This window comes from Sorex fumeus, unplaced genomic scaffold (genome assembly GCF_029834395.1).
Source record: "Sorex fumeus unplaced genomic scaffold, SorFum_2.1 ptg000036l, whole genome shotgun sequence".
In the NCBI taxonomy this organism is placed as follows: domain Eukaryota; kingdom Metazoa; phylum Chordata; class Mammalia; order Eulipotyphla; family Soricidae; genus Sorex; species Sorex fumeus.
This window is the reverse complement of record NW_026606093.1, coordinates 16,437,675-16,457,134: the sequence shown is the minus strand read 5'-3', so window position 1 is coordinate 16,457,134 and position 19,460 is coordinate 16,437,675. Positions and strand designations below refer to the sequence as shown.

Below are 19,460 nucleotides of genomic sequence, written 5' to 3'. Positions count from 1 at the left end.
AACCTCCGGCTCCAGGCACATATTTTCGATTCCACCATTCTTCCTGCACTAACATGTGCCTCAGAGACCTAGGCTCTACAAAAGCAGGATGAGAACAGTATTCGAGTCTCCCAAAGAGGAATAGAAAGAACTATGCTTGGAGTATCACGCTTCACTCAAGTGAGAGAAGGAATTCGGAGATCTGACCTCCATTGATGATCAAGAATCAGGGACGCTGTCTCATATGCCAAGGCATCGAAAATCAGATGGACTGGACATATAATGCAATTTAGAGAGACCGCTGGATTAGAGCTGTTACTGATTGGATTCCATGGGATGTCAAAAGAACGTGTGGCCACCAACCTATAAGATGGTCAGACTTCTTCATCAAAACTCTGAATGAATGGTTTGAGGCTCTTCATGTTTCTGGAGCAAGCAGATGCCATTGGGCTACCCTAACACATGACAGGGATAAATGGAGATGTTACTGGCGCCCGCTAGAGCAAATCAATGATCAATGGGATGACAAGTGATACAAGTGAGATTAAATTCACAGCCATATATAGAAACAGACTGAAGGACTGCTGTCTCAGTTGAAAATATAGACAACAAAATGGAATCTGAAGGAAACTGATACAGCATGAGTGGAAGATTGGAGTGCCAGATGAAGGTGAATGTAGCCATCATCTTAAATCTTGCCCATAGTATCCAATCAAAACAGATAATGTGATGGCTGTGGTGGGAATGGGATCTGATAAAAGAAGGATCCCAGCCCTTCTCTCTCTCTATCACTCTCTCTCTCTCTCTCTCTCTCTCTCTATATATATATATATATATATATATACCTCACATCACACACACACACACACACACACACACACACACACACACACACACACACACCCTTTGCATACTCCCAGACAGACTGGGATCACACACTTAGTAAAGCTCAGATTCAAGGAGGGCTCCAATGCCCAGGCAGGGACAGATACTGAGCACAGGAATTTCACCTACAGTCACTGTGGTTGTGGCCAGGGACTAAGCCAGGACAGGACAAAGGAAGTCCTGAGGTATGGTTTGAGAGAGGCCTGGAAACAGGCACAGGAGTGTACTGCCCACAAGCATGAGGCAGGAGGCTGAAGACTAAGGAAAGCTAGGACAGGACATCAGGAACTAGTAGAGTCCAGGCCAGGACAGACCCAGGACGGGATTTCCAATCAGGAAAGCATATACTTCCCTAGAGCCACATGAGGGTACAGAGTGAGGCCCTGCCTGGCCTGCAGATACTGGAGGTGAGTAGGCCATGTGGGAAGGGACTGGGAATTTGTACATGAGACAAGTCATCATTGGAAGAGGATGAGTGACATTGTTAAAGGAGAGATAAAGGAAAGTACTGAAAATTTGGGGAAGGGCCCATACCCATTTACTTAAACTGTGCAATACACTCAGCTTCTTAATCTTCCAAGCTTCATATGCAAATATTTCATGCAGGAAAATCCACTTTCATGCCAACAAAACCAGTGAAGTAAGTTTCAGGGAGACAGATACTGGGTACTCAGAGGTGAAAGACAACGGAGCCTTCTCTTAAAAAATTTATAGAAAAGAGGAAAGAGAAATGGGACATTAGAGGAGATATTATTTAAGATAATATTGCCCGAGGATAAATGGAAGGGAGGAAAAAATAAAAGTTAATTGAACTTTTTTTCTATAAAAATGAAAAGCTTTAGATCAAAAGTAACAATCAAGTAACAGACTATATGTTTCAGAAATCAATATTTATATAAACCCTGGTGAAATGTCATTTAGATAAAGAAAGAAAAATACTTCAAACCATTGTAATAAAACATTAAGACTTTAGTGAAGCGAAGTATAAAGAATTTTGCAAACTTTTTCCCATAGAGTCAGGACAAGTCCACTTGCAGAAAAACAGACTTTGGAATTGGCTAATCAGATTCCAGCTGCTATATTCCTGTTATCTTGAAAGCAAATGGGAAGCAAATCTACACCTATCTTATAGGTTGTTGAGATTAAATGATTGTAGCTGTATATAACACATTTAAGGAAACAGCTACTTAAGTGTTTACTAATATTTTTCATTAAGAATATGAAAATAAGGAAGAAAGAACTCGCTTGGTGCACTCAACATTTTAACTGAGAATTTTAACTTTTTTGGTTGCCTCAGTGCCAGAGAACAAGTGGAAGGCCTCACATGCACTTTGCTGTTGAGATACATTCAGGAGCCCTAGAAAAAGGTTTTCCTCAGAAGAAGTAAAGGCTAGATTTTTCAGTAGAAGTAGAACAATTGAAAAACATGAATACACATTAAAAGTTTACACACAGAATTTAATTAAGGAGACTAAAGATCTGAATATTGAATCTATTAGAAAAGAACATGGAAGAATATATTAATATGCAAGTAGGAAATAATTTTTCAGAAAAGAATCAAAAGATCAAGATTAACAAGAATACAATTTTAAGATTTAAATGGTGACACATCAAAATCAATCATAAAACAGAAAATTAAAGACAAGAAACTAACTAATATGCAGAGTACAACAAAGTGCATTTTACACAGGAAGGTCAAATAACCCAATAAAAACAGACACAAGAAATAAACAGAAAAATCGCTGAAGAGAAAATCCAACAAGCCAATTGGTGTTCCATTCACAAGTAATCAGAAAAATGCAAATTAAAACCCTAATGAAATATTTTATTTCATACCTAGGAGAGTGGAAAAGAAAAACTGTTAGAGACTACCAAATAGATATTAGAACAAAAACTATCGTGCCCTTTTGGTAGAAGTGTAAAGAAGTCCAACTGATTTGGAAAGAACTTGAGCAATGGCTACCAAGTTAAAGACAGGTAACATAGAATTGGAGATTCCACTTTTAGATATATGCCAGATATAATTCCTTATTTTGTATGAAGACGTATGCACAAACATATACATACATAAGCAATACTTTTTGTCCTGAAGACAAATGGTGGGTAGGGGGTGGTGATATTCCTTAAATAGGAGAAAGCTGATAGTGATAAACCAATAGAAGTGCAAATAAAGTGAATCAGAGCTTGCAGTACCTACATGGATGATTCTCAATTAAAATGTTGAGTGCACCAAGAAAAATTGAAGAAAAGTAAAATACCATATGGAGTTTAGAACATGCAAAGCAATATCACTTAACATTAACCCTAAAATTTTAAAGACACGTGCATATTTATTGTTGTCTGCAAAGAGAGTCAACACAAATAAATTTGGGGAAATTTTAAATATTTCAGAATATCAGATAGTTCTGAAGGTAGGGATGTGAATGTTAATTGAGGAAGGGCATATGAGATGATTCTGAGTTTTGCTCTCTGTGCTGGGGTAGTTGCCGATAGATATATTTGACAGCTAAATCATTATTTTATTAGACAGATAATAAGATACATTTTAATTATTCTATTTATTGCCAAATTATTTTCAACAATGAAGAAGGGGGCAGAGAGAAAGCACAGTGAGCAGTCCTTTCCTCGCATGTGGTCAGCCCAAGGCACCCCATAGAGTCCTGCTAGGAGTCATACCTGAACACAGACAGTAGTAAACCCTGAGAACAACCTGGTATGACCCACAAGCCCTCCCAAACAAATGAAAAATGAGAAGAAACAAAGGGTCACAATTTTTATGAATCTGAGATTAAAATGCCCATTAGTGTTCACTGAGATATAGAAAAAGCTATGTTTTATCTTCTTGCTGATAAAATCTGCCAAGAAGTAAGACTAAAATTTCTAAACTCATGGATATTTATATTTTGTAGTCTTCAGGAGAAGAAACATTAAAAATTTCAATAAGAAAAAAAATACTTTGAAGTCAGATCACACATTTTAAAACATTTAATTGCCTTTACTGACAAATTTAAGTGATATGACTGCCCTAAAATTGTGGTGTATGTAAATAAGACAATAAAAATTGTGATGAATTAAAATGAAAACTTTTATTACTTCTATCATATTACTATGATAGAAGGAATATAACTCTTCATCTTTACCACCTGTTTGAAATGTGTATCATGCACTTAGAACAGACAGAATCAGTTTCTGGAAAGCTGAAGGAATTTAAATGGAGCTGTTGCTGCTTAACTTCTCTATGGAGAAATATGTCATAGATAGAAATCAAAGCTTGCTAAACTTTTGGGGAAAATTTTAATATGTTAAGAAAGGCATTTCCTTCTTAAAAATGTTAATTGGATCACTTTGATAAAAAGTTACAAAGTTGCTCATGATTGAGTTTCAGTCATACAATGTTCCAACATCCATTTCTCCATCAGTGTACATTTCCAGCCACCAATTTCCTGCCATCACTATCCCCTCCAGCCTGCCTCTATGGCAGACATTTTTCTTCTCTTTCTGTCCCTGTCTCTGTCTCTGTCTCTGTCTCTATCTCTCCCTTCCATTTTCCCTTTTGGGCAGTGAGGTTTTCAATACTGTTGCTGAAAGGATATCATGCATGACGCTTTATCTTCTTCAGCATTCAGTTTTTGTCCAGAGTGATCAACAATCATTGTCATAGTGGTCACTTCAATGTCCTAACAGCACTCCCCATTCCCATGCCCTTTCCTCTGTGGCAAGCCTCCTACCATTGACCAGATCTTCTTGCCTTTGTTTCTATTATCTTTTGGTATTATTCTTATACTCTTTAAAAAGATTTTATTATTGAATCACTGTGAGCTAGATCCTTACAAAGATGTTCATAATTAGTTTCAGTCAGTGTTCCAACACCCATCCCTCCACCAGTGTTCCAACACCCATCCCTCCACCAGTGTACATTTTCCAGCATCAGTGTACCCAGTTTTCATCCCATAACCCCCCCGACCTCCCCAGCCTGCCTCTATGGCAAGCATTTTTCTTCTCTCTCTTCTACTCCTTTAAATCTCCCACAATGAGTATGATTATCCTGTGTTTGTCCCTTTCCATCCAAATATTTTTCATTTCATAGGCTATCTTTTCTTTGTATCCTGAAAATGATTTCCCTTGAGATGTAGAAGCTTCTTTATTTGATGTAGTCTCATTGGTTTATCTTTGCTTTCACTCACTTAGTTGGTGCTGTTTCATCCTTGAAGATTCCTTTAGTTTTAATATCATGGAGAGTCCTGTCTATGTTTTCCTTTATGTACCTTATAGTTTTGGGCTTGATATCAAGATCATTAATCCATTTTGATTTGACTTTTGTGCATGGCATTAGAAATATGTCTGAGTTTATTTTTTGCATGTGGCTGATAAGGTTTTACAATATCAGTTGTTGAGGAGACTTTCCTTGCTGCACTTTATGCTTCTTTTTTCTTTATTTAACACTGATCATATATTTGAAGGTCTCCTGTAATATTCGACAGAATAGTTTTAGCTATTTTGAGGGAGCAGGGGTTATTGTTCCAATAAATTTGAGTAGTGTTGCATCTATTTCTTTGAAAAATGACAGGGGTATCTTTATATGGACTACATTAAATCTTTCCAGTGCTTTGGGAAGTTTTGTCATTTCATGTTAGTGATATTAATCCTTATAATCCCATAAAAAGGGCATGTGTCTCCATTTCCTTGTGTCCTCCTTTATTTCTTGAAGTAGGATTTTGTACTTTTCTGATTCTGGAGTACTTGATTTCTGATGCACAGTTGTTAAAGGTATATTTTCCCCAACTACACAACATGTACCACCTTTTTTGAGAGAGAGTACTGTTGTATGACAAAATTCAGTCATCAATACACGCTCATTTCCATCTAAGGTTAATTATATATTTTACTTTAAATGGTGTATAAACACAAACTGCCAAGAATTTAAAAATAGACTTAAGGGTCTTAATTTTACATAAATATCCAAAAAAGGAAGTCCCCAAATAAAAACATGATAAAGTAAAAATAACCAAAATATACAGACATCTAAGTAGTCCATTCATTACAGTGAAAATTGTTAATTTTAACCAGTCTTCATATCAAGATTTGATCAAACCATTATTAATTTACAACAGGAAACTGTTTACAGAGATATTAAACTTAATTTTCATAGCTGCTTATAAAATGTTCCTTGAAAAATTGACCTATATAAGGAAATGAGTCTTGTCAGGAAAGACAGTAAACTATAAATATAAAATATACCATAATGTTAGAAACTTCACAGCATTCTATTGGAAATTCAATAAAGATAGCTTAATCTTTCTTGGGTAAAGAGGTAATCAACATTACAAATTTAAAATGCACATTTTATATATAATTTAATAAAGAACATATTTAAAACTTTACCACATAATCATCTATTTTATGGGCAATAACAACAAAAAGGTGAACTCTTTGAATATGTACATAAAAACCAAAAGGTTAATTTTTTTTTTTTTTTGCTTTTTAGGTCACACCCAGTGATGCTCAGGGGTTACTCCTGGCTCTGCACTTAGGAATTACTCCTGGTGGTGCTTGGGGGACTATATGGGATGCCGGGAATTGAACCCGGGTTGACTGAGTGCAATGCCTTACCTGCTGTACTATAGCTCTGGCCCAAGATTATTTTTTACTTTTCCTTTTATTGGCAACTTTTGATGCATTCTTGGGTTTTGGTTCCCAGAGTGCATTTTTCACAAATCTTGAAGCTGCATCTTTATCCAGCTTGCCAGCCTTCCTCTTGTCTGTTATCTCCTGGATTCTGTTCATATATACTCTGATTCTTTCCAATTCCTGCTTTACTTAGGATTAACTCCTGTAGCAGCCAAATAAACCCAAAACATTGAATTTAATTGTGTAAGCAGAAACTGAATTCACTTTTGCTTGTTCAAGTGGGTCCAACCTCTTCAGCAAGGTTGAATTTTTATTTCTAGAAACAGACATCATTGTCTTCAGCAATTCATCCACAGAACCATTGGAATTCTCAAATGTTGACAAATATTCATGAATTTCTACTGGATAGTCTTCATTAATTTCTCCACCTGCCGTTATTATCACCTTCTACTGCTGGATCCCAGAAAGCTGTTTCCAAGGGATAATTTTTTTTTAAATCTTGTTTCTTCTCTTTCATTATTTGTATATAGGAAAGTAATGCACTTTATGCATTAATTTATACCCTGTCACCTTACTATATAAAACTATTATTTCTAGAAACTTTTTTGCTAGTCTTAGTATTTTTTTAATATAGTATCATGTCATCTGAAAATAGTGAAAGCTTGATTTCTTCCTTTCTCTCTGGATGCCTTTGATATATTTTCTTTGGCTAAATTCTGTGGCAGTGGTATGAGGGGGAAACCTTGACTTATGCCTGCTCTTAGAGGGAAGGTTTTTAGTTTAACCCCATTGAGCATATTGCTTGCTGTGGATATGTGGTAAATGACTTTGACTATACAGAGGAAAGTTCCTTCTTTTCCTTTTGTTTACACAAAGCTCAATCAGTCTCTGTCTGCTGCCATATGGACTCACTAGCCCTGCTCCTCCAAATTCCAAATAAATCTCCCAGGAGATGCATGCCAAGCAGCTAACCTTTATGGAATTGCCAGCCTCTGCAGCTGAAAATCCCAAATATCCCTGGGAGGCAGGCGGACTAAATACACTCCAAACCAAGCCCTGGCAGCAGCACCATTCCAACCACTAAAACACTGCCAAGGGTTCAACTCCACTTCCTCACAAATATTCTCCCCAGAGACACCTATCTACAAACATTAGCAGGTACTGGCTTCCCAGCTGAAAAATTTGGTGGGTTTTTCAGAGTCAGATGGGAAGTTTCTCCCATAACCCCCCATACTTCTGGAAGCCCCAGCAGCCCTACCTACCTCCTAGGTCTGCCACCATGTAGAATCTTTGGCCCAGATCTGGAAGTGTCTGGACCACAGTGGCCACATATACAACACCTCTAGAGGGAGCAAAAAGTTTAATGAATTCTTAGACAAGGACTTATCAACTCTGCGACTATGATCAGATATGAGTGTTCATATACATTTATTCTCTAGATCTATAAATTTTTTTTTCTTTTTTTGGGTCACAACTGCCAATGCTCAGGGGTTACTCCTGGCTCTGTACTCAGGAATTAGTCCTGGAAGTGCTCAGGGGACCATATGGGATGCTAGGAATCGAACCCGGGTCGGTCACGTGCAAGGCAAACACCCTATATGCTGTGCTATCACTCCAGCCCCAAGATCTATTGATTTTAATATTGCAACTTTGTTATCTAATCAATTTTAATCAAAAATTGTATTAACAGTTACCACTTTTTTCTACATTAATTTTTTTTTGGTTGTCTCACCAGCTATAGCACTCCTGGGAATATATCCCAGAGAGGCAAAAAGGTATAGTCGAAGTGACATCTGCAATTGTTTGTTCATTGCAGCACTCTTTACAATAGCCAGAATCTGGAAAAAACCTGAGTGCCCGAGAACAGATGACTGGTTAAAGAAACTTTGGTACATTTACACAATGGAGTACTATGTAGCTGTTAGAAAAGATGAAGTTATGAAATTTACATACAAGTGGTACTACATGGAAAGTATCATGTTAAGCGAAATGAGTCAGAAAGAGTGGGATAGACACAGAAAGATTGCATTCATCTGGGGAACATAAAGCAACAAAACGGGAGACTAACACCCAGGAATGGCTCAGATTAGTACCAGGAATTTTGCTCCATGACTTGAAGGCCAGCCACATGTGCTAGGTGAGAAGGAAGCTCAGATAGAGAAGAGAGCACCAAATAAAGGGTGTTGTGAAGACCCTCCCAGGGTGGGAGAGACATGCTAAAAGTAGTCTATAGACCAAACATGATTGCCACTCAATGCCTCTCTGGCAAAACATAGTACCCAAAAGAAAAGAGAGAGAACAAGGGGGAATGCCCTGCCACAGCGGCAGGGTAGGACGGGGGGGGGGGGCGGGGGGGATGGGGGCTGGGAGGGATGCTAGGACCCATGGTGAGAGAGGATGGGCACTGGTGGAGGGATGGGTACTTGATCATTGTATAACTGAAACCCAAGCACAAAAATTTATAAGTCTATAAGTGTACATTAAAATTTTTTAAGAAGCTTAATCACACCAATCATAATAATAGAAATCGCACAGTACATAAGGAATATGATAATTATTAACTTCTCTTAGGAAGAAAACCTTTATGGCCAATATTGATCAGAATTATGATAAAATAAAGATCATAAGTGAGAAAATGCAAATTAAATTGTGAAACATTTAAATAACATTAGTTTAGCAAAATTTTAACATTCAGTCATAATAAATAACAAGAAATAGTTCTCACTGCTGCTGGTGTGAACATATAGTAGCAAGCAGTGCCTACTAAATGAGTCTTTGACTTTTATATCACTGGTTCAATTTTGCTGTACATATTTGTGTTATCAAATTTTTTCACTGTTAGGATTTTCTCTCAGACATTATCATATCATATATGTGAAAAATATATTTTTATTCTGTTTTTCTATAAAATATGAAGAAGGCTAGACATTGCAGTATTAATTTTCTTAGTTCACATCAATAGTGATAGGATTATGTAAAGTTCGATTCATGTTTAAGATGGAATAAAATATAATTGTTGAAAAGAATGAGACTGAATGGGAAAATTTCCAAAATAGCACTGTAGCACTGTCCTCTTGTTGTTCATTGATTTGCTTGAGCGGGCCCAGTAACATCTCCACTGTGAGACTTGTTGTTACTGCGTTTGACATATTGAATTCGTCATGGGTATGCTGTGCGGGTGAGATACTCTCAGTAGCTTGCCAGGCTCTCTGAGAGAGGCGGAGGAATCGAACTGGGGTTGGCCAGGTTGGCCGTGTGCAAGGCAAACATCCTACCCACTGTGCTATTGCTCCAAGACACTTTAATAATATAGACAGCAAAACTATTTTTGTATGGTCCCTTTAATATGGACAATAAAATAATTTTCTCAGAAAGAATATAACTGAGCCCTAGGTACTACAATTTGTAAAAACATAATATTTTTCTTAAATAATCACATTTATAAAGTATATTTTCATGTTTGTGTGTATGCAGGATGGATAACTATTGAATGGGAGGCAGGTGCTTACCTTGAATTTTATTATCTTGCAATTCTGATTTTTCTAAATATGTATATGTAATTTTATTTTTGTACTACTTACATATTAAGATTGGAGAGTGGGATCACCAGCTATTTTTTTTCTTTTTTACATAGAGTGATAGCACAGCGGTAGGGCGTTTGCCTTGCACTCGACTGACCCAACCGACCAAGGTTCGATTCCTCTGCCTCTCTCGGAGAGCTCGGCAAGGTACCGAGAGTATCTCGCCTGCAAGGCAAAGTCTGGCAAGCTACCCATGGCGTATTCAATATGCCAAACACAGTAATAAGTCTCACAATGGAGATGTTACTGGACCCACTCAAGCAAATCGATGAACAAGAGGACAGTGCTACAGTGCCACATGAAGAAAGCTATAAACTGTTATTTTATAAAATAGTATATAGCTCATAAATAAGAAGATCCACTTTTCATTGTGAAAACAGAGGGAAAAAAGCATTTATCAAAAGTAGACACTATACTTACCTAGCAGGAGTTTATCAAGGATTGAATGAGGTCTTGGGTATAGTGTTTCAGCTAATGCACCATACCAATAGGCCACATTAGATGGAATCTACTCTACTTATTAGTCTTGTTTATGTCCTGTTTCCTCTTCAGGGAAATATCTTGGGTCCTCTTAAATCTTCACATACCTCTCTCTACCTCAAGCTGAATTTCGGCCAGAATCAAGAGCAAAAGCCAAAGAGATCCTGGACGTTTTTAAGTTGACCTAGAGCTTTCTACCAGGCTGTGCCCTGTTCCCCAGAGCCTATACCCATGGTTCTCTTTTGCTCAGTGGGCAGAAGTCTGGGAGTGTGTGTTTCTCATACTGACTTTTTGCTGACCAAATAAAAAAGTACCGGGTTTTCTCCCTACCGAGGTAAACTGGGGCAGGGAGGTATAATAGCAGACTCCACTGAAAACGGCTACTTTATAAATCTCAAAGGATCAGTTACTAAGACTGCTTATTTTATGACAAGTCTAGTGCTTGTTCACACAAATGCATGGGTGCTCTTTCCTCAATGATCTAAGGAATTAGAACAGCTGTTGCAAACACTCTGGGCAAGCTCAATGACTTTAAGTGTGGGCTCTTCCTTCTGCTAACTAGCCAGGAAACCTAGAAATTTGCTCAGAGCTGGGTGGGCACAGCTTTGTTAGACACACCTTTTCCAACTCTCTTTGAAGGATGAAGATACATAAATGCAGAGAGAATGAGTAAAGAAATTCTCAAGATCACGAAAAGTGTGGACTTTGGTCTTTAAGATAGTAAACTTCTGGGTAAAACCCTAAGTCTGTCAAGTGATCCCAGCATGCAGAGACAGGAGAAAACCCTCAACACCACCTGCTGGGTCCCAAAACAAAATAACACAGTAAACTCTACTTACTGTTAACTTTCCCTCCCTTCATTCTGACCTAGGAAAGCAGAAAATGCTATCAGACTCAGAAAAATGAAAATCATAAGGTAGGTGGGATAGAATTGGGAGTGAAACCTTTGAGATGCTTGAGAGTATCACATGGGGGCAGGGGAGTAAAGTTCCCTGAATTTCCTGAAGTAATAAAAAAATCATTTTCAATTCAAATAAATGTGTTTTTCAAATATCATTTTTTAACTTCCTTTCAAAACTTGTTGCTACCATTAAAACTAAAAAGGGGCAAACAAAAACAGACTCTTATCATCAAAATAAAAATCTCTAAAAGTTTCTAGTTGTATCCAAGGGCAAATTTTTAAGTCTATCTCATTCACTGCATTGGGAGCACTGATTGGGACTTTTGTATATTACATAGATTTCTGTTTTTAACTGTTTTTATTTAAGTTTTAATTAATAAAAATTAAACCCAAATTTTAATTATGTTACAATAATAGGTTACAATAGTGTTGATTTTTACAGTTTTGATGCACTTCACCATCACCAGAATGTCGAAGACTCTCCATCATAAGGTGACATTAGGTAAGATACTTTTAATTTTTTTTTCCTCTGGGACCACAAGTGATAGTGCTCAGGGCCTCTTCCCAGTTCTCTACTCAAGAATCTCTCCTGGAGGTGTTTGAGAGACCATATGAAGTGGCAGGGATAAAATCCAAGTCATCTGCATGCTAGAAAAGTACCTGATCCACTGTAATCTCTCTGGTCCTGGTAAAGTTTTTAAAGGTAGCATTATATGGTTCAAATACAAAAGTTTGATTAATTATTTATCAATGGGTTTATTAAGAAGCTGGTTTTAATGGTATCAATTTAGGTTTCAGATTGTACTTTGGCTATAGACTCTAGACTTTGGAGGACTACATCTTTACTTCCCCATGCTGTCATAGAGTGAAAATGAAATGCTACAACTGAAGGAATGTGCCAAGCCACCCGTTCTCACCCTGATATTTACAGATGGGGAAACTGGTGCTTGGGAAAGAGAATGAATAGCACAAGATCATAGAGGCTTTTGCTTCTGTGACTAAAATTTGGACCTTCCCAGATCTGTGCATGTCCCCATGCCCAGGCAACCCAAAGCCTCTGGTGAGATGGAACAGAAATGGTGCAGAGGTTTTTAGATGACCCTGACAGACAGATCATTTATTTTCTCCTTAGATGTGTTGGCTGTAATCCCATTGGAAAGAGGCCCAGAATTTAACCAAATTCCCTTCTCTGAATATGTCCATAAATGTCAGCTCATTTTGTTCTTGAAAGCAGGAACCTGACCTGAAAGAGGACTAGTTTTAAAAGACAGAGAATCACTCTCTGTAGTCTTTATTTTCCTTCCAAAACTATGCAATATCCAATTTACAAACATATTTACCTAATTTACCTATCTGTAATCCCTTTCTTCCCTGTAACTATCATTTTTGTTTCTATAATCTTAATTTTTTGCTATTGGTTCTTAACTTCTCGTTACCTATGAGATCATCAGGTTTCCATGAGAACATTCAAATTAGTGGAGTAAGTTGAAAAGATGCTGGAAAACTATAATTTTATCATATTTTCTTACATGGAAATAGCAGTAACTGCTTATTATTAACTAAAATTATTAAATATTATCATCCTATTGATTTGTATTATGTTACATTACATTGTATTGTGTAACATTACACCTCTTTAAATCCATAAAAGAAGATAATTAGATATTTCCCAATGGGCTGGAGCGATAGCACAGTGGGTAGGGCGTTTGCCTTACAAGTGGCCAACATGGCCAACCCGAGTTCGATTCCTCCGCCCCTCTCGGAGAGCCCGGCAAGCTACTGAGAGTATTTGATATGCCAGACACAGTAACAACAAAAGTCTCCAATGGAGACGTTACTGGGCCCGCTTGAGCAAATCGACGATCAACGGGAGGACCTTTACCTTTACCTTTTTTACCAAAGATTCCAGGAAACAAATGAGAATCAGAACAAGAACTATCAGAACTTTGGACACAACAAAAGCAGCATTAAGAGGTAAATTCATAGGTCTGTAAGTATTCATCAGGAAGGAAGAACGGCTTACAAGAATAACTTAAGATCTTAATTAACATTAATCAAGAAATTAATTAGCTTAATTAACTTGATTCACAATTTAAGACCTTGGAAAGTGAGCAACAAAAGGAGCCTAGACCAGGAAGTAGGAAGGGAATAATACAACTTAAAGCAGAAATTAATCAGCTGAAATCCAATAAAAACAATTCAAAACATTAATGAAACCAAGAGCTGGTTTTTTAAAAATATAAACATGATTGATAAACCACTAGCAAGACTCTCAGTAAAAGAGAGAGAGAGAAAGAGAGAGTGAGAGACAGAGAATGAGAAAGAGAGAAAAAGAGGGGAAGAGAGACAGAGAGAGACAGAGACAGAGAGATGATGCTAATAAACTGAATTAGAATGGTGGTGAACAGAATGAGAAAGAATATTTACCCAACACCATCTGATAAGGGGTTAATATCCAGACAGGAAAGAAAGAAGTCAAGCTTTCACTATTTGAAGGTAATACACTATACTTAGAAGACCTTAAAGATGGTATAAAAAAACTCCTCCAAACAGTAAGTTTGTTTAGTAAAGTGACAGGTTACAAAATAAAAACAGTATAAAAAAGTCCATGGCTTTTCTATATACAAATAATGAAACATAAAAAGGAGATATTTAAAAAAAATCTTGTTCACAATTGTGCCTCAGAAAATCTTGTCCCTCAGAATCATCTTAAATAAATAGTTGAAGGACCTGTACAAAACAAACTACAAAATACTACTTCAGGAAATAAAAGAGGACACGAGGAAATGGAGACATATTTATGGAGACACTCATAGATTGGAAGAATTACTATTGTCAAAATGGCAATACTCCGCAAAGCACTAAACAGATTCAATGCAATCCCTATAAGAATATCAATAACATTTTCAGAAAATTGATCAAACATTCCTAAAATTCATAAGGAGCAATGAGTTCTTACAAATAGTTAAAGAGATTATTGGGGGGGGGAAGGATGGGAGGTATCACCTTCCCCAATTTCATACTGTACTACAAAATGGTAATAATTAAAACAACATGGTGTTGGAATAAAGACAGATCTGCAGATCAATGGAATAAGGTTGGATATCTTTACACACACCCACAATTATATGACCATTTAATCTCTGATAAGAGCAAGAATATAAGGTGGAGCAAGAAAGCCTCTTTAACAAGTGGTGCTGGCAAAACTGGACAGCTTTGTGCCAAAAACCGAGCTCAGATCTTTACCTAATACTATATACAAAAGTCAGATAAAAATGGATTAAAGACCTCAACATCAGACCAAAATCCTTAAGGTACATGGAAGAAAATGTTGACAAAACCCTCCATGATATTGAAACTAAAGGTATCTTCAAAGATGAAATGCCATTGACCAAGCAAGTGGAAGCAAAATAAACAAATGGGACTATCTTAAACTAAGAAGCTCCTGCACCTCAAAAGAAACAGTAACCTGTATACAAAGACAGCCAATAGACATACAATATCTATAAGTCACTGACAGAAGTTTACAAGAAAATCAGCCCAACCCAATCAAATAATGGTAAAGTGAAATGAACAGAAACATCCTTAAAGAAGAAATACAATGGTTAAAAGGCACATGAAGAAATGTTCTAAATCACTAATCATCAGGAAGATGCACATAAAAAATATCATCTCACACCACATAAACTGGCACATATCAAAAAGAACAAGAACAACCAGTGCATGAATGTGCAGAGAAAAGGTCTTTCATTTATTATTGGTGGGAATGCTAACTGATCAGACTTTGTGGAAAAAAATATGAACATTCCTCAAAATTCTCGAAATTGAACTTCCATATGACCCAGTAAAACCAGTTCTGGGCATATACTCCATGGGCCTGAAAACACAGAGCATAAATGCCATCTGCACTTCAATGTCCATTGCAGCACTGTTCACAATAGGATATTGTGGAAACAACCCAAGTGCCTGAGAACAGAGAACTGGATAAAGAAACTATGGTACATCTACACAATAGAATATTATGAAGCCACTAGAAAAAATGAAGTCATGAAATTTGCTTACAAGTGGATGGACTGGAGTATCATGATGAGCGAAATGAGTCAGGACTGGGACAGACATAGAATTATTGCACTCATTTGTGGGATATAAAATCAAGGACATTAGAAACAAGTCTACTGTTGGAAAAAAAATTAATGCTGAAAGTAGGTAAATGGATATATATGATTATGTATGTACTCAAACCATAATTCCCAGAAGAAGAGAGGGGGAGAGAAAGAGAAAGAGAGAAAGAGAAAGGGAAAGGGAGAGGGAGAGAAAGAGAATGAGAAAGAGAAAGAGAAAGGTATCTTCAAAGTTGGAATGCCACTGACCAAGCAAGTGGAAGATTGCTGAGCAGAAAGAAGATAAAGAAAAAGAGAAAGAGAAAGAGAAAGAGAAAGAGAAAGAGAAAAGAGAAAGAGAAAAGAGAAAGAGAAAAAAGAAAGAGAAAAGAGAAAAGAGAGAGAGAGGAAGGGGGGGTGCCTATCAAAGAGGCAGCCTCAGGGGAGGGTTAGTATGGGGGAAACTAGGTGGTGAGAAATGTACCCTGGTGAAGGGATGGTTGTTGAAACGTTGAATGACTGAAACCCAATCATGAACAACGTTGTAACTGAATATCTCACATAAGACACAGTAAATTTCACTACATGTGATTATATTAATTATTTTGACATCAGTAAACCTCTTCTTATAAATTGATATTTTTAAGTTCTCCAAGGAGAAAGAAAGAAGTGAAGGAGGAAGATTTCTTGTTAGAACATCTGCATGCATGTAAGAGAAGATCTGATTGATCATCATCTAGGTAGTGTGATTGTTTATTTTTTGTAACAAATCAGGTTAACTGGTTACTTTCCTAGAATACTTACTTGGAACCATTAGAACATACTGGGTTTTTTGGGGGGGGTGGGGGAAACATCCATTAGTGCTCAGGGCTTTCACTTGGATCTTCACTCAGAGATCACTCCTCTTGGGGCTCAGGAGACCATAAGTAAGGTAAAGGTAAAGGCCCTCCCATTGATCGTCGATTTGCTTGAGCGGGCCCAGTAACATCTCCATTGGAGACTTTGTTGTTACTGTGTCTGGCATATCGAATACGTCACGAGGAGCTTGCCAGGCTCTGCCGAGCAGGTGAGTTACTCTCGGTAGCTTGCCGGGCTCTCCGAGAGGGGCGGAGGAATTGAACTCAGGTCGGCCATGTTGGCCGCTTGTAAGGCGAACGCCCTACCGCTGTGCTATTGCTCCAGCCCAGACAAAATTATCTGAAAATATCGCTCCAGACAAAATTATCTGAAAATATAGACACATCCATTTGATAACCGTGAAGTTAAAGTAGTGGTTATCCCTGGAAGGAAAAGAATCACAGGGTACTACTATAAGATTATGGAAATGCTCCATATTTTTAACTAGGTTCTAAGTAAAGGTTTGGGTAGGTTGATGAATGGAAGGAAGGAAGGAAGGAAGGAAGGAAGGAAGGAAGGAAGGAAGGAAGGAAGGAAGGGAGGGAGGAAGAGAAAATATATCTATATGAGTAAAGGAGATGTCACTAACATATTCCATATTTAAAACTGCGTGTACTTTAGAATGTGTACCACTCAATTTTTAAATCAACAAATTTAACCCTTGCACATATGTATCCCAATTATACTACCACCAAGAGAAAGGCATCTATTTTTAACCAATATTTTGGTTCCTTAAATGTGCATATTTATTAGATTTACAATCCAAAAATAATCAGAACTGTGAGAGAATTTAAGGAACACCAATACCCACTTTCTCATATAAAAAGTGGGGCTGGAAGAGAAATGATGTGGAGAATTCCTGTTGCTCAGATAGAGCAAGATTCGTCTAATACACATATCTATCACTTACAAGTTTGAGTGAATATTCTTCACACAGAAAATCTTCGTAACAAGACTATTGGCAGAAATTTAGGATACAATTTAGGGAATTAAAATTGACCTTATAAAAACTGTCCACCAAGCTTCCATCAGAGAAAAATAATACATCTGTAACTGGGCAGGAAGGAACAGGGGGGATTTGCTGGGACGATTGCTGAGCAGAAAAACTTCATAGTAGAGATTTAAGATTTCCTTGAGTAAATTCATTGCATCTGAACCTGCTCATGGAGGGTGAGCAATGAGAACAGATTTCTAAACGGAAGTGGTACTGCAATGTTCTAGGAAGCGGAGTTCATTTATCTCGGCAGCTGGCCTGAAGACATTTATCCCACTAACAAACTCAGTGCAAGAGTTGACAGGTGTTTAAGGTTCAGAGATCCTTTTAAAGTAACGATTTAACTAAAAGACTTATTTTCACTGAAAGGTGAAGTCAGGCTAAACTCAGAGGTGTGAAAATTCTCTAGATTTAGGAGTTTTCTATTCCAAAGGAAAGGTCAAATATTAATAAGAGGGTAATTATTTCTAATGTAGTATTCAATTTTATACTTTATATAAAATTTTATTTAACAGAAATATTGAAACTAATAAAAGATGTATTCATTGGCAATAAGACAAGAAAAATCTTCATTTTAAGTAATTTCTCTAAACCCAGTTAGGAATGTAAATGGCATATCAGCAGCATATTGTTCCAAAAGTGGGATAAGATGGGGCAGCAGACAGGAGGGAAACAGGTAACAGTTGAGAGAAGTGGACACTATGGTGTAGAGTGTGATGTTGTATTTTGTTTGCATAAAATCCAGTCATCAACAGTAACATAAATCACAGTTCCCAAATTAAAAAAAGAAAAATACTAAATGCAATTTTAAAAATTGTTTTAATTACAAAGACTTTCAGTCATATGTGGCTGTTGCGATAATAAAAAAGGAAGATGACGATAACAAAAAGGAAAATAAAAGAAAAAAGAGAAAATGAAAGTATTAAAGATAGACGATGGAAATAATATTTGAAAGAACTGGGCCTAGGAAGATGGACACAGGGAAAAAATTAGTCCTAGGCAGGAATTTTCTTTTCTTTTTATTTATTTATTTTTTAATTTCTATTAGTGAAACAACATGAGGTACGGTTGTAGACTAACAAATTTTTGTGCTTGGGTTTCGGTTATACAATGATTGGATACCTATCCCTCCACCAGTGCCCATTCTCTACCCCAGTGCTCCTAGTATCCCTCCAACTACCCATCCCCCCCATTCCCTCCACCCCATGTGTCAGGGCATTTCCTTTTGTTTTCTCTCTCCTTTTGGGTGCTGTGTTTTGCAAAAGAGGCATTGAATGGCAATCATGTTCAGTCTATAGTCTACTTTCAGCATGCTTCTCTCATCCTGGGAGGATCCACCCAACACCCTTTATTTGGTGCTCCCTTCTCTATCTGAGCTGCCTTTCCCCCTAGCATGTGCGGCTGGCCTCCAAGCCATGGAGTAAACCTCCTGGTACTTATCTCGGCTATTCTTGGATATTAGTCTCCTATTTTGTTACTTTATATTCCCCAGATGAATGCAATCTTTCTATGTCTGTCCCTCTCTTTCTGACTCATTTCATTTAGCGTGATACTTTCCATGTAGTACCACTTGTATGTAAATTTCATGGCTTCATCTTTTATAACGCTACATAGTACTCCTTGTGTAGATGTACCAGTTTCTTTAACCAGTTATCTGTTATTGGGTACTCGGTTTTTTTTCCAGATTTTGGCTACTGTGAATAGTGCAGCAATGAACATAGAAGTGCAGATGTCATTTCGACTATACTTTTTTGCCTATCTGGGATATATTCCCAGGAGTGGCATTGCTGGATCAAATGGGAGCTCAATTTCTAGTTTTTTGAGAATTGTCCATACTGTTTTCCAAATGGGCTGAACCAGTCAGCACTGGCTGAACCAGTCAGCATTCCCACCAGCAGTGAAGGAGAGTCCCTTTCTCACCACATCCATGCTAACACCAGTTGCTTTTGTTCTTTGGATGTGGGCTAGGCAAGAATTTCCACCTTGCATCTAGAACCTAGAGGGCTCTGATACTT

The 19,460-nt window shown here is 37.3% G+C and overlaps 1 protein-coding gene and 1 pseudogene across 1 annotated transcript in view; both read right to left on the bottom strand.

Moving 5' to 3' along the window:
* The window catches only part of SHISA6 (shisa family member 6), a 444,694-nt gene that overhangs the window by 217,863 nt on the left and 207,371 nt on the right, over nucleotides 1–19,460 (bottom strand). The window lies entirely within an intron of this gene.
* Nucleotides 6,502–13,438, bottom strand: LOC130027092 (nuclear nucleic acid-binding protein C1D-like; annotated as a pseudogene).